The sequence below is a fragment of the Sinohyriopsis cumingii genome, chromosome 7 (genome assembly GCF_028554795.1).
Source record: "Sinohyriopsis cumingii isolate HCF-2022 chromosome 7, ASM2855479v2, whole genome shotgun sequence".
Taxonomy (NCBI): domain Eukaryota; kingdom Metazoa; phylum Mollusca; class Bivalvia; order Unionida; family Unionidae; genus Sinohyriopsis; species Sinohyriopsis cumingii.
The window spans coordinates 32748028-32775773 of NC_142967.1; the positions used below are offsets into that span (position 1 = coordinate 32748028).

General features: G+C 38.0%; 1 protein-coding gene across 14 annotated transcripts in view; it reads right to left on the minus strand.

Annotated features, from left to right (window-relative positions):
- LOC149794985 (galactoside 2-alpha-L-fucosyltransferase SEC1-like) overlaps nt 1-27746 on the minus strand; it is a 108635-nt gene that overhangs the window by 32378 nt on the left and 48511 nt on the right. For 2 of the 14 annotated variants that reach the window (XR_016422223.1, XR_016422226.1), the window contains exon 1: nt 6937-7206. The exons of 8 other annotated variants lie outside the window; for them this stretch is intronic. The gene's annotated coding sequence lies outside the window, so the exon portion shown is untranslated. Of the gene's footprint in view, nt 1-6936; nt 7207-27746 lie in introns of those variants that run through there. 4 more of the 14 variants (XR_016422224.1, XR_016422228.1, XR_016422222.1 and 1 more) reach the window with 4 other exon arrangements.

The following is a 27746-nucleotide window of genomic DNA, read 5'->3' on the forward strand; positions in this document are numbered from 1 at the left end:
ATGTGTTGCCAAAAACATTAAATGTTAAGTCACGAAAATTGTACCAGTCTTATGTTTAAATCCGATAAACTTTTTTGTTTATTTTGAAATCTACTCACTTAAACAAAGAATGACGAATACTGTATAAATCGAACGCCACCTTTGTGAGAAAAAAAGTAAATCAACACCCTTTTCCACTTAGCAACAACTTACCATTGTAAATGTATTTAAATAAGATTAATTCATGTCTAGAAGTTTTGTATCCTACGATTTCATAGTTTACTTTATTCTAGAACATAAAATGACAAAAAGAGAAATGTGGTGGAAATTCCAGATAGCTATCTTTTCTTTATTATTTGACATTTTACTACCCATTTTCAAAACAGTATAAGCTAGACATATTGACAACCTGGTTAGTTGTCAAAGCATTTAATGTCTGTAGCTGGTGGGGAGAAAATAAAAGGAACGTATGTGGGAACACGCACGGCCATAATAAATAAAATGCAAAATTTAGAATTCCAAACAGAAAGTAATGTATAAGAATTCTGGACCATTTGTCATTAAACTATGGAATTTTAGCATCGAGTGCTTTCACCACATCTAAGTAAATAAATACCTTTTTTGCTTGTCTCGTTTTAGACTGGAAGAGAGATAGAGCGATTCAAAATGCTATGTGATAAAACTTATAAAGTGTGTGTGTGTGTGTGTGTGTGTGTGTGTGTGTGTGTGTGTTTTCCGCCAGAAACGCATTAAATTTGTGAAGAGTATGTTTTCTTTTCAGAACAGCCTCAAAGACAGACACTCGCTGAATAAGAATAATAAAAGAGTTCCGCTTTACATTCCAGTCAAGCATTACCTTCCAGTGAAGCATATCTAAATTTAGTTCAGTTTGACAGCAATACCAGTCCAATGGCAAACAAACAAGTTTAAACTTGACTATATGGATGTTAACATAGTTGGAAAAACATTATATAAATTACGATAACTGGAAAATAAATTAATCTGTACTAAACTCCTGACGCCAAAAGCATGGATCAGAGTTGGATGCTGGAACGTGCGAACGCTCAACCAGACTGGAAAACTGGCACAAGCAGTGAGCGAGTTGAATCACTACAACTTGACCCTCATGGGTGTAACAGAAGCACGATGGACTGGTGCCGGCAAGCAGAAGTTGAACTCCGGAGAAGTCATCATCTGGTCCGGAAGGAAGGACAATGACCACCGGGAGGGGGTCGCCATCATTATCAGCAAGAACAAGATCAATACCGTTCTACAGTGGAAGCCAGTGAACGAGCGCCTGCTGTACGTCAGGATGAACTCCAAGTACGCAAAGATGTCTGTTGTTGTGGCCTATGCACCAATAGACAACGCGGAAGAAGAGGACAAAGACACCTTCTACGATGCTCTTCAAGTCATTTTAGAGGACGCCCCTCGACATGATGTGCAGTTGCTACTTGGCGACTTCAACGCTAGGGTCGGCTGAGAAAGGACCATGGGGCGCCTTGGAGTAGGTGTGATGACCGACAACGGGGAAAGACTGGTCAACTTTTGTGAAGATAATGACTTGGTCATACGAGGGACACTATTCGAGCACAAGGACATCCACAAGCTCACATGGACGTCACCAGACGGCAGAATTCAAACCAGATCGACCACATCATCATCAACGGCCGATGGAAACACTCCCTTCAGGACGTGCGAGTAATGCGGCACGCTGACATCGGCAGCGACCAAAGTCTTCTGGTGGCCAAGGTGACTTTGAAGCTTAGGAAAGTTAGGATAGAGGTCTTCAGGAATCAGCGCTTCGATGTGACCAAGCTGAAAGATCCAAAAGTGAAGGAAGAGTTTAGGCTGGCCCTAAGGAATAGGCTTAGTGTTCTAGAAGATGGGACAGTGCTGACCATCGACAATTTCAACAGAGCAATGAAGGAAGCAGGAGAAGTAGTTTTAGTTTATAGGAATAGTAAGAAGACAGTGGATATCAGGAGAAACGTGGACTCGCATAGACGAGAGAAGACAGATTAATAAGAGACTTTTGGACTCCAAGTCACCAAGACTAAAAGAGAATTTCGAAGGAGTATAGAGGAAAAGACGAAGAGGTAAAGAAATCAGCAAGGAGAGACAGGAGAGAATACGCAGAGAGACTGGCAAAGGAGGCGGAGGCAGCAGCAGAGCAGAAAGATATGAATACGGTGTACCAGAACACCAAGAAGCTGAAGGGCGACTACGGCCAGCACCACGACCTTCCAGTGAGAGATGAAGATGGAACTCATGTCACAGTGGAGGAGAAGCTGAAGAGATGGAAGCAACACTTTGACTCCATACTGAATCGCCCAGACCCACCAGTACTCGCTGACATTCCTGAAGCAGAGGAGGACCTTGACATCAACTGCGACGACATCACTGTTGAGGAGGTCAAGCAGGCCATCCACAAGCTGAAGAATGGGAAGGCACCTGGCGATGATGGAGTATGTCGCGAGATGCTGAAAGCAGAAGACACAAAGACACTGCAGTTTCTTTGCCAGTGTCTCCAAAAGATCTGGATAGTGAAGAAGCACCAAATGACTGAAAAACAGGAATCTTCGTCAAACTTCCCAAGAAAGGAGATCTAGGGAACTACAACAACTGGCGAGGAATCACCTTACTATCTATCTCCAGTAACATTTTCAGTCGCATCATTCTACAACGCATCACGACAGCTGTGGACGGCATCCTACGCCAGGAACAGGCAGGCTTTAGGAAAGGCAAATCCTGCATCGACCACATCTTCGTTCTGAGACAGATCCTTGAGCAGTCCCATGAGTGGAATGGATCCCTTTATGTGGTCTTTGTGTACTTTGAGAAGGCCTTCGACAGCCTGCACCGAGATCCTACGACACTATGGCATCCCCCAGAAACGTGTCAACGTCAACAGGCCCCTGTACGAGAATTTTGAGTGCAGAGTCTTCCATAACAACCTACTCACTGAACCATTCAAGGTGGAAACCGGAGTGAAGCACGGATGCATTCTCTCGCCGATCCTCTTCTCACTGGCCATTGACTGGATCAAACACCAGGATATCCAACAGAAGACACGTCTGCAGAATGCCCCCTGACTCACTACCAAGGGTGGCACTGACATGGACTCCACAGGGGAAAAGGAACCGTGGCAGACCCAAAGAGACCTGGCACCGAACCGTGGAGTGAGAACTCAAGACCAGAGACCTCACCCTGCAGACCCCACCCCCCGTAACAGCAGCCGACAGACCAAAATGGTGCTCCCTTGCTGTCGCCTCAAGCACCAGACGGCGCATAGAGGATTGATTGATCATTGATTGAAGCTCATTATTTTATAATGATAAATTTATATTACTTTTTTCTCTTCATAAAAAATAAAATGGAAAGAACAACAACCACAATGAGTAAAGATGATGTGAAATTAACGAAATTTTGGTAGAGTAACAAACGTTATACATTCATATAAAATATATTCAGAGGGAACAATTAAGTCTCCTGACAGTGTGTGCTCCTGGATTTGGCACCACATTCAATCCTCTAGCGATCATTTTCGCCCAAGGACAAGTGCGTTGTGAATAACAGCCGATATCTTCCCTTCTTAGTTGAGTCAGTGATGGTTGTAATATAATCGATGTGGAACGTAACCGGGGTGGATTAGGATGTGAATTTAACTTTCTGCAGAAACAGTATTTGGCTGATCTCACGTCTGACGGTGACATATTTTTTTTTGCTGCACATTTTCGCCTGCTAATTCGAGTTGGTAGTAATACATCAATAAGGTCCAAACGATTTATTTTATATCTTACTTTTTCACTTAGATTATATTTGCGTGTATGTGTGGGTCTAGAAACACCACTTAAAATTAGATGTGTTGACGAGTGGAACAAATTGTTATCAATGTTAGAATCCGCTGTCAGCCTGTCCAACGTTATAGGATCATCGAGTTTAGGATCAATCACGCGTGCTTAATTACAAATCTTAGGCACAAACGCCAATAATTACAAATTATCCTTCCGGATAGACGTTGAATACTTCAAGGTGACTAATGAAGTTGATAGTTCGTGTAAGAAAACTTCATAAAAACAACATGGTCAGTTTTGTGAATACGTGATATTGGTGACAGAAAACCATGATGTTGCTGATTATTTATCAACATTATCATTCTACCCCACCCACCTGTAGTTCCGGTTGTAAGAAATAAGCTTAATCGGATGGAAAACAAGTCGAAAATTTGCTAAAATTACGACATGCGTGTTTGAAAGTCAAGCAAACGTTCCTAGGACGGGTCCTGATGACGGTTTAACCGCAGTGTAGTGTAAGGTGTGGCGTTTGGCTTCACCCACCACCACCTCACTTTGAGTCCTGACCCAAAGCGGCAGCTTCTATCTCCCATGACTTGGCAAGCAAGCAAAATGGAGACATGAGCAACCCGTGGATGATTAATCATCCACTAATCATCCACGGGGAAAGTGAAGATTGTTTTACTCGACTTGTATTGTCTGCAAATCCGCATGCGCAAGATTTCCTATCTGTGCTATGAGTTGTCATTGATTTCCCATTCCCGCCAGCTGAGTTTCAAACTAGAACATGCTAATTGTTTTATCCTCGATAGCCACTGAATACAGTTTACTAATCGTATTGAGTCTGCTTTGTGCAAGCGGCTCCGGAAGACAAGTTCGTGAATGTGATCGTATTGACATTAATTTGCTAGTACCGCCTGAGACATCAGTTAATATAGATATAGCACCGACAATAATTCCCATTAGTACACATACGACTGGTGTCGTTGTTGTGATTCCAACCATACCAAGACATGCAAATGTTGATGCAACAAGACCACAAATAACATCGATTATTTTGTCCGTCGGTAAAAGAAAACTCTGCCTCGAGAATATTTAAATTTCCAGCGATCATTTAAAAACACATAAATTACGTCTGAGCGTTTGCATCTGACGATCGTCTTTGCTCAAGAACTGTTACCGGAACAAATGCATCCTGAATGAATAAGAGTCGAGTTATATATTTTCTCAACTGAGTAAATTATTCCGACTCTATGGACTTGAGCAAATTAATAGAAAAGAGTAAGAAGCAACAAACTTTGTAAAAAGTCAACCTAAAAAAATGAAACCTTTTTTTAAAAAACTTACGGTATTGAGAATTGAATCATTGATAATCCTAGTATCTCAACCTAGTACACAAACCCTAATGAATAACGTTATGATGAAACTTTAGTGGTATATAAATTAATTTCCTACGCTGAAGGTGTTGATGTGCTTGCAGTCGCTGAATGCAATATGGTACCAATAGCCTGAAGTGTAATGATGTGCCAATTATGCTAGAGCTGCCTCGCTAGGCGCTCAGCATTATGAGGTTAGTGTAAGGACTGGTCGGCCTGGTGTCAGGAAAATGTGGCTGGGTGGGACATGATGCCCCAGTGCTAGAAATCACTAAAAACTATCTTAATGCAGATATCGTAGCGATATAATGAATAATGTAGCGATATATTAAATAAAACAAAAACTAGCAAACAATGCAAATTAAATATACATAACAACTCCGCTCATAAAGAAGAAAAGAAATATATGCAATACATTTGATTAAAAAAAATATAAGATGAAATCTTATGAAATGTACAAAGTACAATTAAAACAATATAATATTTCTATATACATGACAGTGCATCTATTATTAAGTTGTTTTCCGTTGACATGTCTGATGTCAATCTTGAATTACTGCGAAATCAAACTCTACTTTAATATCTTTAATTTTTATTGGTCTTTTTGCCAAATGAAATCAAAGGTGTCGTTATCGCTAAATACAAATATCAGAGAAGGAGCTGAACTATAGTCTGACTCTAGATCCTCATTTGTTTGTATCCCCCTATCGATTTCAAAAACGAGAACGTTTAATGTGATAAAAAGTGCAAAGAACTAAATCAATCGAATCATTGATATATAATTTCTAACTGACTGACAGAATGGCACTAATGACGGCATCCACTGCACCATTTCATGCTTAACGGACTTTCCATACTAATACGGCGCCATATTGCGTACACTATAGGCTAGTTTATTTCCATGAGACGATATAATGACGTAGTTCATCCTGTTCGTTAACTGCCGGATAATTCCGTAAATTACATAGCGTTGAGAGTTTGGAATTATATCCCTTTGCATATATGAACAGAGCAATTAAACCGCTTGTTAAATCCACAAGAAAAGCAAATTTGTAGTTGTCATTATTTTCCTTGGGAAGCAGATGACTTATGTATGTACATCTTTAGTCATGACACACCCCTTTGGTGAAAATGGACTTGTCCAGAAACTGGAAATGTATCCGAGCATGTCCGTCTATTACACTGAAAACTTCCGTTACTCATGAAACGCGCATAAGATGACGGTGTTAGGGCCACTCTACTCACAATCAGGTTAGAAACTATAAATCAATGAATGAATTGACTAAGTTCCTTGCACTTTTATCACATTAAAGGTTTCCATTATTTAAATCGGTAGAGGGGTACAAACAAACGGGTTTGTATTGTCAGACTACATTATACACTTCGATGTGTTACAAAGCCAGTATCACAAACATTCCTTCTCGATTCAGGAATAATTTACCTGGTGCTTTTTTAATTTCTTAGAAAAATAGCACACTGGATGATCTACGCCATTTTTCTCTTCTTGAATCAATACTCTCTAACCCAACATCACTTTCATCAACATACATTTTAGATGATTAGCTGAAATTTGGAGCTGTAAGAACCGGTACACTCTTAATTATGACCTTTAATTAATCAAAAACCGCCTGATATTTTTCAGATCAATGGAACTTGGTTTTCAAGCTCAACATTTTTGTCATTTTTTAACCAACTCTTCCTGCTTAGGTTATAATATACATAGAATGTTTTTAGACCAATTGATAGTTAATGTAAGTGCATTACATACTAAGTTATATTCTTACCCATGTTTGGCAGCACAGCTGTTTACTTGTCTTGTATGTGTTCGTTTCCTTTCTCCAACCGTTTCCTTTCAATTTTCAGCACATCTTACTTGCTGTTTGTTTACTTTCTTTACTGCCACTTGTCAAGTTTGATTAATTTGTACCACTGTATGTGTATGGGGAAGGGCTTATCAAATGTTGTAAGAACTTGTAGCTCGAGGGCTTTTACATAAAACAATATCCTTACACTTTTTAAACCATATCTGAAAACGTTCATGCATGGCAGCTTGTTATTACCTAAAACATTTGTGCAACATTTCGTCTCTCATGTACTATCATCATGTGATGTGATGTGATCGTGGAGAGCAGACGTGTTTTGTGTGTGCTCTGAGCTACATTAGCTATCGTGGCACGTATCGAAATGATGCGAGCAAAACAAACTGTCTAGTGAGAAGGCAAGTGGTTTTTTTTGGTATTATTATATATTTTTTCTGTAAATTCATTAACTGTGGTTTTGTTGTGCACGTTTCCAGTTGGGAAACTTTGCACTATTGTATTGTATTGTTAGTTTTGCCATTTGTGTTTATTTTGTTCATATTAACTTTGTTGGACGGTCAGCCAAAGGTAGGTTTGAGAAGTACTCAACTCAACTCAAGGAGATTAGTGCTACTCTATTTCAAGAGACTTACTGTAACACGACCGCCCTAGTATTGAAATTACAATAACTTTATATAAATTGAATCTTTATACAGTGGTGTGGTACCTGTTTTTTCAAGGAATTATGTTATATGAACTTTAATCAAGAGTTTTAGGCTTTGTCTTACTACAATGGAAATCATGGAGAAAAGAAATGTAATGACAAGATCTAAACTGAACCAGTACTTCAGAACTAGTGTAGAAGATAGACGACTACTTGTGCATCATCCACCAGGATGTCAGACTTTGGATTTTGAAGGAGCCGCACAAGCACCAAGACAAGCGGAAATACTGATGGCAATGCATGTCATGGGTGTGGAGATCGGGAAGATAGACGCGCTTCAAAATGGAGGACTGAACAAATATGTGATATACACAAAAGATCGAACTCCGTTATTAGAAATGACGGAAATAGAAATAAAAGGGATGAGCAGTAGTAAAGGAGACAGAACCGTTTACAAGAAATATCGAGCCAAAGTTAACAGAGATTCATATAGTGGGACTTCCATTCGAAGTGGATACAGATCAACTTGTTCTAAAAGTTGAAAAGAAATTCTGAGCGAAGGTCGTAACCCACAAGATGGCAACAATTTGGGGTTTTGCGCCGATCAAATCCGGAAACAGAATCATTTATGTGCAAAAAGAAGATGCAAAGAAAATACCCCTATTTTTCTATGTCATGGGGTTCAAACTCAGAAGTTGGTATAGAGGAGCAGAGCAAGATCGGAGATGCCACAGATGTTTTCAAACGGGGCATGAACCACGTGATTGCCCAGGCGTAGAACAAACAGCGCAAGGCACAACCAACAGGGATACGTACGCAAGTAGGGTGGCAGCTGCACCACTAAATCGTAACATGCAAGAACCCGATCCGATACTAAAACTCGTAAAAGAAGTCAGAACTGAAAAAGAGCAAAATAAGGAAGTAACGGCAAGCTCACTCACGAATATGGACTTAACAGAAATAAGGGGAGAAGAACAATCGACACTGGAGTGGCAAAAAGTACTTAGCCCAAACAAATCAGGACTTTCAAAAACCCCAAACAACAAAGAGGGACTAACGTTGAGAAATAGGTACGGATGCTTATCAGAGGAAGAGGAACAGGATAACCATACTGGGAATGACTTAATAGGAATTCAACCTCTAACATCCACGCCAATACCAAAGTTGAGAATAAAAAGAAAAGCAGCCACATGACCGGAATCACCCCAGGAGGGCGAAACAGGAAGAAATGAAGATTATACAATAGAAGAAAGGAAAAATGTGTCAGAGAGGAAGGAAACCATAACTAAAAAGAAAAGAGAGGAAACAATCGAAGAAGAAACAATGGAAACAGAAACAGAAAATGAAACTATATTTGAACAGGAAAATGACAAAGAAACTGGAAATGATGATGATTATGAAACAGGACGTGAATACGAGAGTGAGACGGATGATACGCAAAGAAAAGTAATGGAAGACAATACGACAGAGAACAAGACTGAACAAGCAAGCAAAGGAAATACAAATTCAACAGAAGAAACCCCACCCACCCTTTTGACGGGGGTGGGGGGAGACTCTGAAGCCAGTGCGCCCGTTGAATAAAAATCAAAAAAATTATTATGAATAAAGATCAAAATAAAATCAAGTGGCAACCATAAATGCGGCAACCTGGAGGCAACCAGAAATGGAAGGAACGAACTTCCAAGTATACTCAATAAATGTAAATGGAATAAATATAGAAAACTTGCCAAATTCAATAAAAGCCTAAATTTTGATATTCTTTTTTTACAAGAAACCCATAATGGTTTTAAAAATGATGTGATATCTTTTTGTGAAAGTCACTTAAATGGAATTCTGTTGAAAAATGACTTTGAGGGGAATGATGTGAAAGGGGGTGTGGCAACAATAATTAAAAATAAACCAGGAATCCAATGGGAGAGAATAGAAGAGGGTAAAGATTTTAAAGGGAGACTACTACATGTCAAAATTGGGAAAATACATTTTATTAACCTCTATATGCCGTCCAACAAATATCCAAGACAGGAATTTATTAGAAATCTATCAAAATATCTAGAAAGATATACAATGGAAGACGTAATATTAGGAGGGGACTATAACTGGGTAGGGGATAATATAGATAGGGAGGGGGAACTAACAACCAATGATATAAGATTTAAGATAGAAATGGAAAACTTCATAAATAGGCATACATTTAAAGATGTATACCGACAGTTAAATATACTTAGGAAACAATATACATATGAATATAAAATAAACAAAGGGAGTAGAATAGATAAATTCTTGTGTACAAACTTTAACGAAGAAACACACAAAGAGGCTGGAATTATTGATTTTAAGATCTCTTATCACAAACTTATATACATGACAGTAAATTTTAAAGCTAAAAATAACTGGGGAAAAGGGGGCTGGAAATTTAACAATAAGTTATTGGAGGATCCCAATTTTATAAACGAAATTAAAAATGAAATAAGAAGGTTTATTGAAAGAGGAAACATGGATATTATTAGAGAATGGGATAAATTTAAATTAAAAATAAAAAGTATAGCTATTGAAACTTCAAATATCAGAAGTAAAAAACTTAAAATGCAGAAAGAGGAAATTGAACGGCAGTTAAAGAGGGAAAACACAGCAGATATGGGAAATAAACTAAACGATAGACTAAACAAAATAATAGAAAAGAAAACATCAGGGGTAAAGAAATGAGAGCGGGAAAATTCACACATATATACAGAAAAGCGGAAGGACTGTATAAGCGAGAAGAGATGGGGGGGGGGAGAAAAAATTAATGGGGAAAAAACTACTGATAAAAATAAAATACTCAAATACATTGAGGAATACTACACCCAAATATATACATCTCAAAAAATTGAAGACTATCTAAAAAATATTCAGTGCGAGAGGATATCATCAGCACATAAAGACTTATGTGATGAGTTCATCTCGCAAAAAGATATAGTGGAAAGTATTCGAAGCCTCACCAAAGGAAAATCCCCAGGTGGAGATGGACTCACCACGGACTTCTATGCGAAATTCTGTGGTGAGTTGTCGCTCATCTTAGAATGGTTGTATAATAATATTTTACTTAGAAATGATGTCATGACAGAGAGTATGAGGGAAGGGATAATAACACTACTGTATAAAGGAAAGGGGGATAGGGAAGATCTTAAAAATTGGAAGCCCATCTCCCTCCTAAATACGGACTATAAAATACTAAGCAAAATTTTAGCGAATAGGATAAAAAAGGAAATGGGGAAAATAATAAATATAAATCAAACATGTGGTCCCAAAGGCAGAGATATACAAAATAATATATTAAGTATAAAAACAATTATTGAACATATAAATGATAGTGGACAAAAAGCTGCCATGGTACTTTTTGACCAAGAAAAAGCCTTTGATAGATTAGAACACAACTATATACAAAAAGTCTTAGAGAAATTTGGCTTTGGAAACAGATTTCAAATATGGACCAAAATCCTGTACAAAAAAATAACTTCAAGAGTGCAGGTAAATGGAGCAAAGACGGGTAAATTTGATATTAAAAGATCGGTGAGGCAAGGCTGCCCACTATCTATGCTATTATATGTAATAGCGATTGAAATACTAAGCATGAGCATTAAACTAAATAAAGATATTGAAGGTATTAAAATACCGAATATAAAAGAAGAAGTGAAAATGTTACAACACGTCGACGATTGTACAAACTTTATAAAGGATCATAACTCCTTTAAACACCTGATCCAAGAATTTGACAGATTTAGCAAAGCATCAGGATCACAGATTAATCACGACAAAACGGAAATACTCAAAATAGGAAACTGGAGAGGTAACCACCCAGGTTTGCCCCCACATTTAATCAAGAAAAGGGTCAAAGTTTTGGGAGTCAGTTTTGGAGAAAATGAAGAGATGGAAAACTGCAGACAAATAAGAGAAGCAATCGAACAGAATGTGAAAATCTGGGCACTAACGCCACTATGCCTAATGGAGAGAGTACAAGTAGCGAAAACATACATGTACGCCCATAATAATTATATCTTAAAATCTATAGATATTAGTAACAAAGCATTAAGCACAATAGATAATAATATAATAGACTACATTTGGGATTTTAAACTTCATTATATTAATAAAGAAACACTATACAAAGCTAAATAAAGGGGAGGGTTAGGACTCCCCAGCCCTATACTACTTAAAGCCGGCAATATTTTAAATAGATTTAAGAGGCTAAGACTAGAACCAAAGAGTCCATGGGAAGGTATTTACATATACCGTTATGGATTCTCCATAAGAAATAGGGACGATATTTACAAAAATAATAAGTTAATAAAACAATTAGAAATTCCAAGAAAATTCAAAAACATTAAAGATTTACTAATAAAATATAAAGATAAAAAAGAACTATGGAATAAAGAGGAAACTTTAACATATAACTGGATAAGGGAGGACGTAACAAAAAATATTAAAAGCACGGCAGAAAAAGAAAATTTATACGTTAACTGGGACAGAGCATGGGGGCACTGGATGAAACTAGGCTCCCTTAAAATTCAAAGCCTCTGCTTTAAATACATGCACAATGCATGGTTGACAGGAGAGGCTGCAGTGAGACGGCGCATGGTCAGAGTACCGCCAAAATCTCTACTGTGTAAAAGAGGCCCGTTTTCTAAATTCCATGTGATAATACAATGTGAAAAAACAAAAATAAATAGGGACAAGGTAATAGCTGAAATAAACAAAACAGATAAATATAAACAACAAAGCATTTTATATCTTGATGGGAATTTTACTAAAAATACGCTGTATAAAATTACTGACTATATCGTTATAACAATGATGGCCTGTGGCCAAATAATAGTCATAGGAAAATAAACTAAAGTGAGAGGCATATGTAATGATAACTACCAACGGTAGTTAAATGGGACATTACTCCTGCCTACTCTTGATAGATAATAGTAGAACGTATACCTCTCCATTTCTACTTAAGCAAATGTATATTGAATACTAATACCTTTCTTTTATCTTTGAGAATTATAGGACAGAGACCTACACTCACATGGAGCTAGGAAGGAAGGAACAGACATGCGACATGGAAAAGTAGACATACAACACAAAAGAAACCAATCTATACTAACACCTATACTGTCACTCAACTGTATAGGAAATAAAATCTTGGCAACCCTTTTCGGAAACATAATAAATAAATAAAGGTAGCCAAGTTCGAGAGAGTGAAGTAAAAACAATAAAGTAAATATGGAGCTCTCTCGAACACAGCTGACCTCAGCAGAATATAGATTTGCGAAGAACGACACACACATAGTACACACTAAAACAATAGTAGTTTCCCCCCCCCCCTAAAAATATTATTACACCGTTACTTCGCCCAAAATTCAAAATTCTTATTCTAAAAGCTTGGAAATATAAATATGCACAAAATTTAGAAGATCCATGTTATAAGGATCACAGAACAACTGGGGAAGAATTCGATATAGACGGCTGTCCCAACACGAACACAACCATAGCACGAACAAACATATAGCACATTCACACATAGCAAACACGGGACGTAGGCAACCTTTAGCCAAGGTAACAAAGATACTAGGAGAGGGACTCCGAGTCAGGTGATCGAAACCGACTCGGAAGAACAATCCTATAGAATACACTAGGAAATAAATACCCCGTCAAAAATTCATTTAAAATTTTTGATCGAAATTCTGTTTAAATTTAAAAAACAAAGCAACATATCTGGGGGACTCAATGAAACATAAAAACACTTTTATTCTTTGGCTAGGTGGGGGGGGGGGCATCTGTCTGGTGCCCAAAAAAAATAAAAAAAATCATGTACTATCATCAAAGGCAAATTTATGCAGGTTCATTTAACGGGGAATTCGGTCAGATTTTTTTTTAAATTGTAACTGATCATTAAATTGTGTTGTATATGTAAAACATTAAATAAAAAGAGCTACATCTTGAAATAGGTCAAATGTTTTTTTAAAGACAATATTTATTCATGAACTCACGTTTTGCTTATTTAGGGATCTTACAGTATTTTATGGGTTTGCTGTAATTCACTCCAATTAAAGCTTTATATTTAACAATCAAGTGTTATTATATAGTTAGTGAAATTCGTAAGAAAATTAAGATCTCAGATTTTAATAAGTGTCACACTTAAATATTCAAACTCCTTTCCTTTAGGCACAAACGGAAGTGAATTAAAAAACTGTATTTGAACGGAACTGTCAAATGCAGCTGAAGTCTTGTAACATAAATAGTGAACGTGGACTGGTAAAACGTCATCGCTAGGCAAATTCTTTCACCCAAACCATACATCATATTCATATTAAAATACATATTCATATTAAAATACCGTGTTTGGAAAAGGTGGAGATAGGTGGCGTGTTTGGCCATTTGAAACAGTTTTAATTTTGAGATTCTTTAATATGCACACCGATTTGCGTGATTTTCCTGCGAAAATGATTTTGTTTCATCTGTAATTAATATAGTCTATAGCTAAGCAAGTGAAGAAGAACCATGACGTTTTAAGAACCAAGAAACAAACTGATGATTGCATATGTGTATGTGTGTGTGTGTGTGTGTAATACACATATAGATATGTGGATTGGAAAGAGTTCAAATGCAGAAATAATCGGAAGAGCAAAAGCAATAATGCACACACACATATATAACAGATGAATTGATAGATAGTAAAGATTTTGGAAATAGGTACATTTTTAAGAGATTTAAATTAAAGGAAGACAGTAATGATTTGTTTCTACTTATATCTCAGGGATTAGTGAATATTTTATCCATTCATTTAATGACTTCATATAGTCGCCTTCACATCAGCGACATGCATCAACACATTTTCGGATATAACTTTTGAGAACACTTATTTTTATCTATTTCATTATTTACCATACAGAGTGTATCGAGTCTCCTGTAATTATTGCGTAAACACAATATCATCAACACCACCTGTGTGTGCTATATTTTCTGAAGATAATCACACCTTGAACGAAATCCTTCCGGTAGATAATCGTTAGAGACGAGTACCTTTTATTTCCAAACACACACCTTACGAGTTGCATGTTTAGCAATTAACATCTATTAGCCATAACAACGGTGACATTCATCAAAACAATCTTTCAAAATCTCTGACAATCTGTCCTAGGCTAACTTTAGAACCTGAAAGTCGGCGAATCCTTGACACGTACAGATATTACGATTTCAATGTAACTGATAAGTTAAATTATAAATATTTACTTTATTTCTGATTACTTTATCTATATAGTAAATATTGGTATTATCACGACTTTTGAGTGAGAAAATGCGAGACTGGCTATTGACATTGACAACAAGATGGTTATTAAACGTAATTTAGAGAGCAAGCCAGGTCGTCGAGGAGAGCAGACGTACTTTTTGTGCGCTCTAAAGCAAACTCGTATAGAAAACCTAAAAATTAGAAATGGGAAAATAACAGAAAAAAGAAATTTTGGAACATGTAAAAAAAATTCTATACAAACTTATATAAATCTCAGGAAATAGAAGATAAAATAATAGACAAGTATTTACAAGATGTAGAATGCGAAGTGATCTCATCAGGACACAAAGGCTTGTGTGATGATTTCATCTCGACAGAGGAAATAATGAACACTATAAAAATGCAAACTAAAGGAAAATCCCCAGGTGGAGATGGACTCACAGCGGAATTTTATTCTAAATTCTTCTGCGAGTTGTCGCCCATCTTAGACTGGTTGTTTAACAATATCCTATTAAGAAACGACACCATGACAAAAACTATGAGGGAAGGGATTATTAAATTAATATATAAGGGGAAGGGAGATAGAGAGGATCTAAAAAAAACTGGAGGCCCATCTCCCTCCTAAACACAGACTACAAAATTTAAGTAAACTATTAGCAGAAAGAATCAAAAAGGAAATGGGAACAATAATAAATATAAACCAAACATGCGGTGCTAAAGGGAGGGATATACAGAGCATATTAAGTATAAAAACAATAATAGACTACATAAATGAAAGTGGGTCAAAAGGTGCTATGGTACTTTTTGACCAGGAGAAAGCTTTTGATAGATTGGAACATAACTACTTACAAAAAGTATTAGAAAAATTTGGTTTTGGAATAAATTTTCAAAAATGGACTTTAATCCTGTACAATAAAATAACTTCAAGAGTACAGGTTAATGGAGCCAGAACAGAGCAATTTGACATTGAAAGATCAGTTAGGCAGGGATGCCCACTATTGATGCTATTATACATAATAGCAATAGAAATTCTTAGCAAGAAAATAAGACTGAACAGGAAAATAGAAGGTATTAAAGTTCCAAACATGAAAGTGGAAATAAAAATGCTACAACACGCTGACGATTGTGCAAACTTTATAAAAGACTCAGAATCCTTCATACACCTAGTAAAGGAATTTGAAGAATTTGGCAAAGCCTCAGGGTCGAAAATAAACAAGGAAAAAACTGAAATTCTTAATATAGGAAACTGGCAAGGCAAACACTTTGGTTTACCTACCCAATTATTTAAAGAAATAGTCAAAGCATTAAGAATTTACTTCGGGAAAGGAGAAGAAAATAAAAATTATAAGAAAATGATGGGAAAAATAAATGAAAATGTAAATATCTGGGCGTTGACGACACTTTGCCTCCTAGAACGGGCCCAAGTTGCCAAAACATACCCATACATGTATACAAATGTAAACTTTATATTAAAATCCATTGATGTAGATAATAAAATATGAAATAAAATTGATAATCCAATAATAGAATATATATGGGATTTTAAAATGCATTACATAAAAAAAGAAACACTTTACAAATCGAGGGAAGAGGGGGGGGGGGCCTAGCAATACCGAACCCGACAATAATTAAATACGCGAACATATTAAACAGATTTAAAAAATTATCGGCAGAACCAAAATCATAATTGGAGGGAATATACATTTATTGGTTTGGGTTTTTTTTTTAAGAAACAGAAAAAACATATACCAGGATAATAAGTTAGTTAAAAAACTGGAAGTAACAAGAAAATTTAGGGGTATAAAAGAATTATTACAAAAATATAGGGATATCAAAGAGCTGTGGGAGATGGATGGGAAATTAACTTTCAAAATGGCTAAGGGACACAATCACTAGCAAACAAAAAAAAAAACAAAGTAGAACAGGAAAACTTGCATGTAAATTGGGAATTGGCTTGGGGAAATTGGATGAAATAAGGTTCGCTAAAAATACAAAGCCTCTGCTTCAAATACATGCATAATCCGTGGTTGACAGGAGAAGTTGCAGTGCGACGGCATATGGTCAGAGAACCGCCGAAATGTCCACTGTGTAAAAAAGCAATTTTTAGCAAAAAACATACAATGATACAATGTGAAGAAAGGAAAACAAAAAGAATAAAGTCAATAAGTGAAATATGTAAGAGGGAAAAATACAAATACCAAAACATTTATATTTAGATGGTAACTTTGACCAAAAAAAAAAACACTCTGTGCAGTAACAGAATACATAATAGATACAATGAAAGCCTGTGGACAGGTAATAGTCATAGGAAAATGAAACGAGTAACACTTCTATCGAGTAACACTTTTATAGAGACAAACGAGAGGGACAGCTATGATACTAACCCGAAAGGGACATAGCTTTTCTTGTTTTAATTTTGTTTTCTTTTTCAAAATAATAATCTATCTTGCGGATTTATTTGGCTCCAATAAAAACTGAAAAGGCGGCCCAACTCGAGCGGGGAGAAATACAGAGGAATTAAAAGAGTATGGATCCCAACTCGAGGCCTGCCGACCTAATATATCTAAAAAAAATAAATTATAACGAAGAACGACACATATTAGCACACACATAAAACACCAGGCTTTATTTTTACAAAAATTAACGTACCGTTCTTCGGCAAAATTCTAAAGTCCCGACAAAATTTACTCTAAACAAATTTTTGTTCGGAATCCTTTTCTAAAGAATACAAACAACATATCAGGGGGCAAACATACGCACATAAAACAACTTTAGTCTTTGGTTAAATGGGGGGGGGTGCATCTGTCTGGTGCCCCCCCCCAAAAAAAAAAAAAAAATTTAGAGCAAACTTGGAATACCAACTGATGATAACTCACCTACAGAAAGGTATAACAATTTTTATCTAGAGCAATTGCACTAGATCCAACATTCCTTTTCATTTGTTTTCATTATCGGCAATGGTACGTACAAAGCAAACCGGATAGCAGAAAACAGGAAGAGTATCTAAGCATTGCACCTTACACCTTTGTATTTTTCAATTTTGATCTTCCTTTAATTTATATTGTTACACGCACACGGGTATTTACTTGACCGAGCGGTTGTCAAACCCTGGCGCGATTCTCGCTAGAAGTCATAAGTTTACCCCGACTTTCCAAAGACTTCCATACAACTTCAGTTGTAAATTAGAAAGCCCGACGTGTCCATTCTATACCTAAATTTTCCTCTAATTAATGCAAGACCACAGATAAACCAAACTGCCAACTATCTATCAACCGGATTATGGACGTTTCGCCCCATGGACGTTTCGGCCCAGGACATTTCGCCCCACTTCAATGGACATTTCGCCCCATTTCAATGGACATTTCGCCCTACATAGTATATGGACGTTTCGCCCCATGGACGTTTCGGCCCAGGACATTTCGCCCCACATCAATGGAAATATCGGACATTTCTAGAAATTCACAAGCATTACACCATTGTCTTCATTTTACTTTAGGGGACTACCGTTAAGATTTAATTTCATGCCCCATAATCCCATCACTCTCCTCCATTTCAATAAAATGTATTTTCCCAATTTTGACATGTAGTAGTCTCCCTTTAAAATCTTTACCCTCTTCTATTCTCTCCCATTGGATTCCTGGACATTGTTCGATCTATTGATTTACGTGATATTAAAACAACTAGTACCAAGAAAAGTAAAGACTGCAAGTCATAGAGCCACTGATAAATTTCCATGCAAACACGTGCACGAGCTTCTATACCAAACGATCTGTCGGACAATGCACTTGAAGAATCATAATTTTTATCCTAAAACTCAGATTTTGATATACTAAGATCAAACGTTGTTTATTTATATGTCATTGTTTTTGTTATTAGTGAACGCCATAACATCTGTGCTAAATTGTAATTTCCTTGTCATAAAAGCTTACACGACTTACACACCCTGGCTGCAGCTTAAATACCTTGATACCACATTTAGTAGATTATTTAAATATGAAGATCAAAGAAGTTACCCGTCTGTAATTAAGTCCTATTAACACTTGCTGGGAGCAATAGTGAACGCCAGAACATTTTGTTTCTTTAGGGCACCAGACAGATGCACCCCTACTTATAAAAAAAAAATAAAGTTGTTTTATATGTGTATATTTTCCAAAATTTTGTCGGGGTATTTATGTATTTCCCTAGTGTAATCTATAGGGATGTTCATCCTAGTCCGGTTTTTGTCACCTTACTCGAAATCCCTCCCCATAATTTCAAGTTGACCATGGCTAGAGGAAGGGACTAAATCAAATTATCCATGTTTTATTATTATATTTTCTTATTGGATACAATCTATCCAATGATAATTTGTCATTGTTTTATTATTTTAAATTTAAATTGGGATTTTTATTTTAAATTCAATTTGGAATTTGGGCAAATAAAGGGTGGATTGTATTTGAACGACAAATAAATCATATTGTTTTATATGATTGATGATGTGTGTCGTTTCTCGCATTACCATTATACTGAGACAGGCTGTACTCGAGTGAGGGTGCATACTTTATTTAATTGTACTTCTCCTGACTGGAGCAGGCCGTCTCTTTAACTATTTAGAATAATGCCAAAGAATTCAGATCACAAGGGACACTTAATTATATTTTTGATCATTTTAAAGTAAAATGAAGAACGTAGTGAAATGCTGATGAATTTCTATAAATGTCCGATATTTCCATCAATGTGGGGCGAAATGTCCTGGGCCGAAACGTCCATGTACCATGTGGGGCGAAATGTCCATTGAAATGGGGCGAATGTCCATTGAAGTGGGGCGAAATGTCTTGGGCCGAAACGTCCAGGTACCCTATCAACCGTACATCTGCGTGTTTTGGCTTCATTATGTTTCCGTACCACCAACCGTTCACGCCTCAGAACATATACGAGTACTCCCTAACAATGGGAACTATTTTAACTCCGACACCTTAGGCCAGTCAATGTATGCTTTCCAGGCACATTTCGCCGATATAACTGCACCACATTTGCCCCATGGCGACATAAACGGTGTCTGCCAAGTCCCTTTTTTATTTATGCCCATATGTAATATACCGGTTTAATATCGTAAGTACTGTTCTTGCAGTCACGCTACCAATGTATACCACTAGATTTTAATATGGACTATTTTACGACAGGGACATTCATTTGGTTTTGGTCGGAATTCACTACTAGTGAACCAGGACATCATGGAAACTGTTACGGGGTACAAAAGTTGCAAACAATAACATCCAACACAAAGTATATTCCCAGCCAATTTTTAATGTTCACCCAAGCTAGGGCTCAAGACGACTGCTCTTTACAGAGAACAATTCTTTAGTTTTACACCAGGGCAATAGTTTATCAAAACAACAGTGATGACAACTGCAGACTCCAACTCCAATGGGTCAGAATCTTTATCAGTATCAGATGTGAACTAGGTAGAATTTTGTTTCTAACATTACCATATCTGACCGCTTAAAATCCATTAAACTAAAACTATCATGTACACCACTGTCTCTTGTCTTAATGATAATCAAATATTTATACAAATAAATTAGAGGGAAATGTTAAGCATTAATATGACGGCAACACCTTCCCCCTTAAGAGAAAACTAGTTTTCGAACAAAATTATAAAGGATGGACAAGCAAGATCGAAGGGTTAATATTTGGCTGTATACAGTTCTGTGCAATTACCTTACTTCAAGAAATTTAAAAGTTCTAGCTTCTCCCTGGCAATTAGAGTTCTATCAAATAGCATACAGTGCAAGCATTCAATGAGTCGCTAAATATTTCCATATTCCGAATACAACATTTAGCATAACATCTAAAACAAACATTTTGGATTCACTTAAAATCAAACTGATGTGCATTACGAAAGTACTTAATTAGTAGACAAGCTATAATACACATTATCATATGGGTCTTAATTCAGATAAGTCCAACAAGAATGAACACTAAAACACACAGTCTTAGACTCCAGCACGTGACAATCCATCAGCATTTGCATTCTCTGCTCCCCGACGGTGTTTGATCGTGAACTCATATGGTTGCAGACACAGGGACCATCTCAGAAGCCGTTGGTTTTTTTCCTTTGTTTTGGCTTAGCCAGGTTAATGGGTTATGGTCAGTTTCAACACTGAATGGAGCACCACACAAGTAGTAGTGAAGAGATTCTATCGCCCATACTATCGCAAGGCATTCTTTCTCAATTGTAGAATAATTCTGCTCCCTGGGCAATAGTTTGCGGCTGAGATACGCTATCGGATGTTCGTCCTTATTGTCATTGTACTGACTCAAAACAGCTCCAATGCTCGCATCACTTGCATCCGTTTGCAGTACAAATGGGCGTTCAAAAACAGGATTGATCAGGATAGGTGCTTTTACAAGTGCATTCTTCAAATCACTGAATGACTTAACAGCTGTCTCATCCCATGTAACACGATTTGGCTGACCCTTCCTTGTCAAAATACAAAGCGGAGCCGAGAGCTCAGCGAAATTCCTGATGAATTTTCTATAATAGCCCACCATTCCTAGAAAGGATCGAACCTCTTTCTTTGTTTTCGGAAGTGGGAAGTCAACCATAGCTTTGACTTTGCTGTGGTCTGGTTTAATTTGCCCTCCGCCAACAACGTGACCAAGGCAAACAATAGTATCCTTTCCAATGTCACACTTGGAAGGTCTAACTGTCAGATTGTTTTCTCGCAATCTCTCCAAGACTGCTCGTAGATCCTGAAGGTGGTCATCCCAGGTCTCACTATAAATAATGATGTCATCAAAGTAAGATGCAACATTACCTAATTTGGCCAGCAACAGGTCCATCATGCGTGAAAATGTAGCAGGTGATGTTTTCATCCCGAAAGGCATAACGGTAAATTCATAAAGTCCAAAGGGTGTCACAAAAGCAGATTTCTCCTGCGCTTCTTTTGACAGAGGTACCTGCCAGTAACCTTTGGTCATATCGAGTTTGCTAATATATTTTGCATTTCCCAACTTCTCAAAAAGTTCGTCTATCCTTGGTGTAGGATAGGCATCAAAGAGTGTGATGTTGTTCAATTTTCGGTAATCAACACAAAGTCGCAGACTTCCATCTTTCTTTTGAACAAGGACAATTGGTGAACTCCATGGGCTTGTAGATGGTTTTATCAATTCTTGCTGTAACATTTCGTCTACTATAGCTCTGACTTCAGCCCTTTTTGCATGGGGAATACGATAGGGTTTCTGCGTGATTGGAATGTCTGTTGTTGTTCGAATGTTGTGAGTGATCAAGTTGGTTTTGCCTGGTTTTGAAGTTAGCACGTCTTCAAACTCCGAGCATAATCTTCGCACCTGTTCTCGCTGTTCTTTCATCAGTCTACCATTCAGACTGATTTTGTCCAAACTCTCCGTGTCGGCCAGTGGGAATTCAATCCGTCCTCCTCCATCAAATTCATCACACACAGTTGTTGATAACAGTACAGCTCTCTTGTACTGACGTAATAGGTTACTATGGTAGGTTACTTGTCCTCGCCTACCACCAATGTTAATCTTGTAATTAACGTCATTGACCTTACAAATGACACTATAAGGTCCCTTCCAGTGAGCTTTCATCTTCGATGCATCAGATGGCAACAAAACTAGGACCTCATCTCCCGGCCTAAATTCCCGTTTGGTAGCATTTTTGTCGTACCATGATTTAACTTTCTTGTGACACTCTGTCAGATTTTCTTTCACTAACTCACTTACATCAACCAATCTCTGGCGAATCGAAAGCACATGTTCAACAACTGACTTATGTGTCTCACCCTCACCGGTGAATAGATCCTTAAGAATCTCCATCGGCCCTCTTACTGGCCAACCATACAGCAGCTCAAACGGCGAAAACCCAGTTGCTTCATGTGGTACCTCCCTATAGCAAAACAGTGCATAAGGCAGCATCACATCCCAGTCTTCACCGTTCGTGGAACACAGTTTCTTCAAGACAGCTTTGAGTGTGCCATTCAATCTTTCGACCTTTCCATTGGATTGTGGCCTGTAAGGAGAAGTTGTGATCCCCTTGATGTTCAACATGTTGTAGAGTTCTTTCAGAAGTGTGCTTGTGAAGTTGGTACCTTGGTCTGTAAGGATAATCCTAGGTATACCAACCCGACTAAATAGGCCAATTAAGGTGTTGGCCACTGTTTTGGCATCAATGTCCTTCAAAGGAAATGCTTCCGGATACCTGGTAGCTTCATCTACTATGGTTAGTATATATTTGTTCCCCGCCTTTGTGCGCTGTAGTGGGCCAACGATATCCATCGCAATCTTGACAAAAGGGTCAGACACAATTGTTGGACACACCATTGGAGCTTTCTCCTTCCCTGTTCTCCTTGCTGTCTTTTGACAGATGTCACAGGCCTGACAGTGCCTCTGAATATCCCCAAACATTCCTGGCCAATAAAATGCGGTTGTTATTCTTGCTTTCGTTTTCTCCCTTCCTAGATGACCAGCAAGCGGTCTATCATGTGCCAACTCTATCACTGCTTGACGTAACTGCTTTGGCAAAACTAATTGGATTCCATATTTTTCTTCATCCGACGACTTCCACTTCCGTTTTAAAATTCCATGCTCCCAGAAAAATGCATTGTCCATGCCTTCTATTTCACTTGCAGATGACAGGGCCTTTTCTCTCACTCCAGCCAACGAGCTGTCATTCTTTTGATACTGAGAAATTAATTCCACATTAACATTGTGCAGCTGATCAAGCGACAAGTTCTTGTCATCAGCCTCATCTTCACGATGGATGTCATCCTCATCCTCATCAGGACCATGATCACTATCTTCGTCCGAAAATAGCCTATCTACATGCACGTCATCCAATTCATGGGATCGGACCCCACATTCTTTTATTTTCCTTTCACTTTCTTCAGCGTCCTCTTTCTGCGCTCTTGCCTGGTTCCTCGTTACTACCATAGTCCTTTTTTTCCTATGTAGAATGTCCATACCCAGCAGCGCTTGTGCTGCCAAGTCAGATACCAGTCCAACCTGGACATGACCCTTGTAGTATGGCGTGTCTAATTCTACTATGGCTAATTTCGCCTCAAAAGGCTGTCCAATGGCAGTGTAGGGTGTCAGGTTCTGTCCTTCAAGGATACATGACTTATCGACAAGGTCGTCACGTATCAAGGTCATTTCTGCGCCTGTATCTTTAACAAATAATACTTCCTTGTTGTTCACTGTTCCCGGTACATTTATTAACCGTTCACCAATGGTATTCTGGACAAAGTAGGTTGCTTGATTTTGTTGTTTTCTGCTGGGACAGTCACGCAAAACATGACCCTTCTGGTGACATTTATAGCACTTTTTGTCTCCATAGGATTTTTCTATCAAACCAGTTTTCTTGGACTGAGGTGAACTTGATGCTTGGTTATTTGCTTGTTGTCGGCTGTACTTATGGTTGAACTTGCTGTCACTGATGGGCAAAACATAATCCTCAGCAGCATCGACAACAGAGCCATTGCCTTTATTGCGCCTTATCCACTGGGCCTGCACTGGTGGGAGAGCCTTCAAGAAGTATTCATCTGCTAAACATCTATGTGGATCACGACTATCAATGAACCGTGTTAAATACTGCTCTATACGTGCCATCAGACCTCTGTATGTTTCATTAGCATCCCTTCTTATGCTAACTAACTGGCTGAAATATTCATGAGGTCTTTTCCCAAACCTATTTATCAGGGCCTTTCTTAGCTCAACATAGCTTTTACTTGTTTGTTGTGCTACCTCTCTTGCCTCCCCTGTTAGCAGTGTTCTCAGTTGCAGGGTTTTCATTTCTTCGCCCCATTTGGCGTGATCAGCCACGGTGTCAAATTCTGAGAGAAATGTAAGAATGTCTTCATTCGCTTGATGATTGTAAGTTTGAAGCTTGACTTTGAATGGGAGGCTCTCATTCCTTTTATCTATGTCTTTCTGATGTTTCACCCTCTCGATCTCTAACTCCAGCTCTTTAAGTTTAAGACTGTGCTCCATTCGCAACTTCTCCCTTTCAAAGTCTAATTTTTGTCTCTCAATTGCACATTCCCTCTCTAACTGTAACCGGTCACGTTCAGTTTGCTTTTTGATGTCTTTGGATGTTTTTAGTTTGCTCTGTGTTTTCTTTAGTTTTGTTACCGGTTGCTCTTCCTCTATTTCCATGTCATATGGTTCTTCACCACTGAAGTCTCCCTCAATATCTGTGAATTGCATCAAATTTGTTTGCTGTTTCCGTCTGGTTCTATCCTTGCAATGCTGTGCTCTTCAACAATCGTTCCTACTTCCTCATCTATAACGCCACCTTGGGTTGTCATTTCAATCCTTATTTTGTTTATCCTTGGCTTAACAGGAATCTCACCCACACAAAGTTACAGAGTATATCCAATAGCAATTTACAGCTACACTACTCAGACAAAACTTTGGTACTTGTGCTGTTTCAATGTTACTGTCAAATTTCCAACAACTTTGCTATCCCGCCGCTGCCACCAAAATTGTTACGGGGTACAAAAGTTGCAAACAATAACATCCAACACAAAGTATATTCCCAGCCAATTTTTAATGTTCACCCAAGCTAGGGCTCAAGACGACTGCTCTTTACAGAGAACAATTCTTTAGTTTTACACCAGGGCAATAGTTTATCAAAACAACAGTGATGACAACTGCAGACTCCAACTCCAATGGGTCAGAATCTTTATCAGTATCAGATGTGAACTAGGTAGAATTTTGTTTCTAACATTACCATATCTGACCGCTTAAAATCCATTAAACTAAAACTATCATGTACACCACTGACTCTTGTCTTAATGATAATCAAATATTTATACAAATAAATTAGAGGGAAATGTTAAGCATTAATATGACGGCAACAGAAACACACTAACACTTCACTCCGTGACGTTTGCTCCTATTAATTAGCTCATTAGTTCGGGCCAGGAATATTTCCATGGCGCCGAATTCCAATAATCAAACAAGTAATCACACAAATCTAAGAATTGCTTAAAACGGGGCGCTATAACCAAGTGCACATACTCTAAATTTACTACATTATTGTATATTTTGCCTTTGTGTCCTTTTTTATAATATTGTATATTTTGATATTTAGGAATTCATCCTTGTTGGGGACAAAGTCATTTTTGATCTGGGGTCTAAAAACCATTCATTACATGTCCAAATGTTGAGGGGATAACCCTCTATTTATCTAGAGCAGGGGTGGGGAAACTAAGGCCCGCGGGCCGCATGTGGCCCGCCAAGAGTTTTCATGCGGCCTAGGAACAAGTCATCATTTGCACTGACTCTGTTTATGTTACTGTTTATCAAATAAATGTGCTTCTTTTGAAGTTTAAGTTTTCAAATATTAACTGAAAATTAATTATGATGTTATTTAGAAAAACCTTTTGTTTTTGCTATTTCAAATATTAATTATTTTACTTAATGAACTACGCGGCCCGCGACAAGGTGTAAGTTTGTGTATGTGGCACTTGCACTGGAAAGTTTGCCCACCTCTGATCTAGAGAAATTATATCAAACCTTCGCAAAAAAGTAAACAGTGGAGTGTAACCTCAGAGAGGAAAGCTCAGATATTAGAGAAAGATGGAGCAAGATTTATAGTTAATTAGTGAAAGACCGAGAGGTACTAAGCTGAGTACCTGCTTCAAAACAATGGTGGAAAATAGAGTCATATAAGCATACCACCCCTCAGGATGCCAGTTATTGGATTTTGGGAATGTAACCACAGCACCTAGACAGGGGGAAATACTAACCGTGCTAAATGTAATGGGAATAGACATCGGACAGATAAATGGACTCCAAAATGTGGGATACAACAAATACATGTTGTATCCCAAACAGTGCTATACACCCTTCCTGGCAATGGAGTCATTTGTGGGTAAGGGAGCGATAGCTCAAATAAGGGCTGCCCCCCTCCCCCCTCACACACACACACACACAAGGAAGATTGAACCCAAGTTAACTGAAGTACATGATTCGGGTCTCCCGCTCGAAATGGAGACACAAGAACTCATAATCAAAGTTGAATCTAAGTTTAAAGCCATGGTGAAGACAAGTAAAATAGCCACAATTTGGGGTTTTGGACCCATAACATCGTGGGTTAAAATCCTGATCATGCCCAGAGAAGAGGAAAGAAAATTACCGACTCTCTTCTACATAATGGGGTTTCGCGTAAAAAGTTGGTACAAGGGATGTGATGGCGATAGGAAGTGTCCCAAATGCAATCAAACGGGTCACCACCACCCCACCCACCCCCAAGACTGTACAGACCGGCTGGTAATGCCACAACAACTAAAAAAAAAACATACGCTAATAAAGTTGCAACTAGCAACATACCTACAAATGAAAATAGAGATGAATGCACAAATAGGAAATCTCTTTTCCGATTAGACAGGTGGGAGAGTACGCAAACAATGCGCAAGAAAACTCACAACAAATGCAAACTCAACAGGTACAACAGGATATGTTGTTGTTGTAGGGTTTAACGCCATTTTTCAGCACACGATAGGCTATACATGGCGGCCAGTATTAATGGTGGAGGAAGAACCCGGGAAAACCCCGGAAAGAACCACCGACCCACGAGAACAACAGGATATGAATGTTGTAAACTTAGAAGAATCCCAGGCAAATCCTGAGCCCAAACAAAACAGGAAAATTCCAGACTCCCCGTAAAGAAACGGTTGAAACTAGCAATAGATTTGCCAGCCTACAGGAGAAGGAAACCTCCGCTCAGGAGCGAGTGAGGGAGAGTAGACAGACTTGTCTGGGTTATCTCCCCTAACCCACTCAACACCCTTACCCCCTGTGATGTTTTACCCCAACCCCTTGTATTATACATGTATTTATAAGTCTGTAAGTGGAGCCAGGTAAGCTTTG